Here is a 5870-nt window from a genome sequence, read left to right on the forward strand (position 1 = left end):
ATGGGAATGGGAAATTGCAGAATATAAAAGAAAGCTATAAAGAAAGTGGAAGATAAGAATAGGGGAATTCATTGAGATCAGAAGATATTGTCTCTTTGGATTAAATCCAGCTCATATCCTCTTTAATCATGCAACTCATTGACCTCTTGGCAATCATGATTGATTGAGCCCCAATCCCTTGGTGACTCAATCTCTCAGATCTTGATCAATAGCCAATTCCTTGATCTAATTGCTCATTAAGAGAGATATGCTTGGTCCCTGATTATACCACACATCATCATAGGTCCAAGTAGAGGGAGGATTTTATGTCACCATATCCAAACACCAAATCCCAGATCCTACTCAAGTGTGAGAAGGGATTTCTAGCATGGTTTCATGTTTCCTTTTCCAAGGTTCCCATGAAACCCATTTTGCATTCAACCCCCTTTTCCAAGGTGATTGAACACTAGCATGAAGAACGAAATTTCTTCTAGCAAATCAAAGAGAAGATGAAGAGAAGAAGAAATTCACTATCATTAATCCATCAAGTACAACAGAGCTCCCTCTCTCAATGAGAGGGAATTTAGCTACTCATAGCTCAAGAAAAAAAGTAAAAGATGAAAAGAGTGAATCTAACTATGTTTCAACTAATAGCTCAACTGCTTGACCCCTTCTTCAGTACTTTCAAGGGATATTTATACTACTCCTAGCACTAGCAAATAAAGAAAATACAAAAGTGAAAGGAAAATTACATTTTGGAGGGAAAAGAAACTAAATAAACGTGATCTCACAGCTGGCGTGTGGTTGGCGCTTCAGTGGCGTGCCACGCTTGCTATGAATCTGACTTGGCGTGCCACGCCCAATCCTCAAGTGGTACGTCTCCCTTCGTTGACCACCCTGGCGTGCCACACCTTCAAGCCTAAGTGGCATGCCTAGGCGTTTTTAAAGACTTGGATAGCCTGGCGTGCCACGCCTTCGAGCCCAAGTGGCACGCCCAGGCCTTTTTAAAGACATGGATAGCCTGGCGTGCCATGCCATCGAGCCCAAGTGGCACGCCCAGGCCTTCTTCCTCCTCTTCAAAGCTTCTATTGAACTGGCGTGGCATGCCCTGGGTTTGGCGTGCCACGCCCATTTTGTGTGCTTGGACTTCCTCTCTGGAAAGTTGAACTGTCATGGCACGCCCAGGGTCTGGCGTGCCACGCCCATCATGTGCTTGGCTCCTTTGCTTGGTGTGCCACGCCCAGAACTTCAAGTGGCACGCCCAGGTCTTCCCTTGGTTGATTAGTGATGATGGCGTGCCACGCTTGGGACTCAAGTGGCACGCCCAAGTGATTTTTAAGACTGGCGTGCCACGTCCATATAGTTGGCCTTCTTTCTCCCTTTCTGGAAAATATAACCAGCGTGCCACGCCCATCATTTGCCTTGGTTCCAGTTGCTGGCGTGCCACGCCCAGCATTCAAGTGGCATGCCCAGGTGGGAATCTTGAGCTGGCGTGCCACACCTTCGACACTAAGTGGCACGTCTAGCCTTTGCTTTAGCCTTCTTTATACCTTGGTGTGCCACGCCCAGATGCTCAAGTGGCACGCCCAAGTAAGGGTGGAAGCTTGGCGTGCCATGCCTTCAACCTCAAGTGGCACACCTAGCCTTTTTAGCCTTCAACTTCTTCTCTGAAATTTTGTACTAGCATGCCACGCCATACTGCTCAAGTGGCACGTCCATTCATTTGTGTCGTTCTTAGCTTGGCGTGCCACGCCTGGTTCCTCAAGTGGCACGCCCAAGCAATTTTAAAGCTGGCGTGCCACGCCTTCGATACCAAGTGGCACGCCCATGGCTCAAGTGGTGGGTTAGGCGTGCCACGCCCAGATTCTGGCATGCCATGCCAATGCAATTTTGTGGCATTTGCTCCAAGTGGCACGCCAGTTTCACACGCCCAACTTGTTTTGTTGTTTTCTTACCCCTTTTTTTATGTCTTTTTCACCTGAAATTCAGCACAAACTCATTTCAAAGCAATGTACTATAATGTTCATCAAATAATGCATGAATTGCAATGATCAAATGAGATTATGCTCTTTTATGGTCTTTTTTATGTAAGAAGAAAGGGTAGATGATGCAAGTCATCACAACACCAAACTTAAGCTTTGCTTGTCCCAAGTAAATTAGTGTGAGTAGCTCTTTTATGACTTGAGACTTTGACCTTGAATAGATGCAAACATGACTAAAAGTAGGACTAAGTGCTTAACACATGCATGAATAATTCTGTTCCAATGTCACAAGGGTTCCTAGATCCTTGAGGGTTCCTTCAAGTATAAGCTTCAGGGGTCCTTTTTATTGATTGCCACCTTGAAGTAGCAAGAGTTATTTCATTTTCTTTTTGGTTGTTCTTTCTTTTCTGTTTATTGACCACGACTCTAAGTGTTTTGTCTCAAGACAACCCCTTAGTTAGGCTTTCAATTAGCACTCCCAAACCAGTTGGCTTTAGGGTATTAGGTGTTGAAACACCTCTAAGAATTTACTTGCCCAGGCCTCTTCTTGACACATCTTCACCACAAGCATCTACTAGGTTCTCTAACTTTTTGAGCTTCTTAATGTTTCTTTCCATCCTAGTAGTTGATGCTCAGAGCCTTGGGTCTTTATTGCTTACTACTTCTAGGTTCTATAGATGTTCAAGGAACACCCCTTAACCTTTACTTGTCATACCTTCTAAGACTAGTTGCCTTTCATGACTTACTTTCCCTTTTTTATTCATTCAAGGTTCTACACTTAGTTCCTTGTTTCTTAGTTTTTGAATGATCTCTCTTGGTCTTAGTCTCTTTTACTCTTGCTCTTATAACAACTCACAACAATTCTCATGAAGACAAACTATGATTTTATTGATATTGCAAAAACTTGAAATAACATTGCATTTTCTTTCTTGAAATTAAAAAGGACTCACAAGAGACTTCAGGATATATAAAAAAAACTAAGCATTAAAAATAAACTATCCTAATGTTGCAATTATTCAGAGACAAAATTTAAAGCATAGAGAAAAACTAAAACATGATTCAGAAATTAGAGTGTCAACCATGGGACTTAACAACCTTGAGCAGCTTCAACTTCAGTTCATTGGCCCTTTGCCTTTGTCTTTCTTCTTGGAAGGGGAGGAGTCATCTTCATCTTTTTTGGAGGATCCTTCTTGTGCCTTTTTGTCCTTGGGCTTCCAAAATCCTAGCCTTCTCATGTAGGATTTCACATTTTCTTGTGCTGGTATGCTATTTCTTCCTACCTTGTACTGAGTTCCTCCAATTTCTGAATATAGGTAGGGTAATTGGGATTCATGTTGGCTACTTCATTGCACAAGTAGCTCAACTTTGTTTGTGTGGAGCAGTCATATTCCCCTCTTGCTACAGTTCTTGCTTCATAAAGGTGTCTAAATTCAGCAAGGCTCCCCGTTTGTTGTAGCTGTCATTCTAGAATCATTCCTAGGCTGCCTTGCATTTCTCCCCAGTTAATCTGGTCTTACTGCTCCTTGAGATTCTGGCGTGCCACGCCAATGCAATTTTGTGGCATTTGCTCCAAGTGGCATGCCAGTTTCACACGCCCAGCTTGTTTTGTTGTTTTCTTCCCCTTTTTGATGTCTTTTTCACCTGAAATTCAGCACAAACTCATTTTAAAGCAATATACTATAATGTTCATTAAATAATGCATGAATTGCAATGATCAAATGAGATTATGCTCTTTTATGGTCCTTTTTATGCAAGAAGAAAGGGTAGATAATGCAAGTCATCAGCTGGCTACTGCTACGGAGAAGGTTAAGACTTCTAATGCCACCGTTGCCCGGCTTATCGAGAGGGAGATGACGTTGGAGAGTCAGCTCAACTCCGCTCAAGGCAAGGTAAAAGAGGTCAAAAAAGAGCGTGATGAAGCCCTGGCCTCAGCGACTGCGGCTAAGGATGAGGCAACCGAACTGATGAGGAAGTACAAAGAGACCGTCAAGCAGGGGAAGAGCGCCATATTGATTACTGAGGAGGCCCTCAAGGCTCAGGTGAAGCTATTGGCTCCTGACTTTGACACCTCAGCTGTTAGCGTCTTCAAAACCATCAAGGATGGAAAAATTGTCGACATCCCGAAGAAGTGATTTGGTCTTGCCTTTGTACTTCATTTTTTATAATATGTAGATTTTATATGCTTTTGGCTAGTTTGACTACCGTTATGTGTAAGAAGATAGTTATGGTGAACTTGGTTGCCGTTTTTGGCATATATGTAATTAATGGCTTGTCTACCGTCATTTTCTCTTATTGTTTTATTGGTCGCTAAGCGCATCGTTTGGTAGTCGTAGGAGTTGCCTGATTGTTTTTTGATGTTTTGGGTTACCGGGGTGATCAATCCCGGTTTCCCGTTTTGATAAATTTCAAAAAAAAAAACAACGGCGTATGACAAAGCCGAATAACGTAAATGCGGGGCAAAGATAGTATAGGCAATAATTAAAGATGGCATAAACAAGCTTATAACCAAAGGTAGCATAAACAATTATCGCAAGTCTAATGATCCCGTATACAGCAATACAAATCTTATTGGTGTGGTTAAGTGATAAACCCATATTTTATGATGTATTTTGTGCTCAATTTAAGTGATTTATTCAATCTTTCACCCACTTATTCATGTAAATTACATGGTTTTACTTTTCCTTCCTTATTTTATGATATATGTGAAAAACATGTTTCCTATGCTTTAAAAATATTAATTTTAATTACCCTTTACTATCATTCGATGCCGTGATTTGTGTGTTAAGTATTTTCAGGTCTCATAGGGCAGGAATGGCTTAAGGGACAAAAAGGAAACATACAAAAATGGAAGGAAAGCACAAAAATGGAGTTTGAAGAAAAGGCAGCGACGCGAACGCGTGAACCACGCGGACGCGCGCCTTGAGCAAAACGCAATTGACGCGTACGCGTGACCGACGCGTACGCGTGACAAGGAAAACTCCTAGATGACACGAACGCATGACCCACGCGAACGCGTGACAGATGCCACGTACAGGAATCTGCAGAAAACGCCCCCAGCAATTTCTGGACCCTTTTTCGGCCCAAATCCAAACCAGAAACACAGAATATATGCCAGAGAATGGAGGAATCAAAGGACACACGTAGAACAACATTCAAATACATAATTTTAGGATTAGATGTAGTTTTAGAGAGAGAGGTTCTCTCCTCTCTCTTAGGATTTAAGATTAGGATTCCTCTTAAAGGGTAGGTTTATTTCTCTTCAATCACAAGTTCAATATTCCTTTAAATTTATTTTCTACTTTCATTTATTCCATTACTTTAATTGTCATTTATCTTTTCATTATTGATTTACAAACTTTTCATGTTAAGATTTGAATATTCTATTTAATATTATTTGAGGTATTTCAGACTTATGATTGCTTTCTTTAATTTATGTATCCAAATTATTTTCATTCAAGTAGATTTTCTTCCCTTTTGGCTTTGGTTGAGTAATTAGCAACACTTGAGTTATCAAACTCAGCTGTTGATTGAAATTGGAATTCTTTGCTGGTTAATTTGTACTTCAATAACTCTAGTCTTTCCATAGGAGTTGACTAGGATCTGAGGATCAAATTAATTTGTCCACTTGACTTTCCTTTGTTTAGCAAGGGTTAATTAAAAGTGGGAGCAGAATCCAATTCTCTTCACACCTGATAAGGATAACTAGGATAGGACGTCTAGTTCTTATACCTTGCCAAGAGTTTTATTATTTATTTAAATTAATTCCTTACAATTTACTTTCTTGCCATTTACTATTCTTGCTTTTTATCTTATACATAAAAAACCCAAAAATATATAATTTCCATAACCAATAATAAATCATACTTCCCTGTAATTCCTTGAGAAGACGACCCGAGGTTTAAATACTTC

The sequence above is a fragment of the Arachis ipaensis genome, chromosome B3 (genome assembly GCF_059453495.1).
Source record: "Arachis ipaensis isolate K30076 ecotype BB chromosome B3, ASM5945349v1, whole genome shotgun sequence".
Classification (NCBI taxonomy): Eukaryota; Viridiplantae; Streptophyta; class Magnoliopsida; order Fabales; family Fabaceae; genus Arachis; species Arachis ipaensis.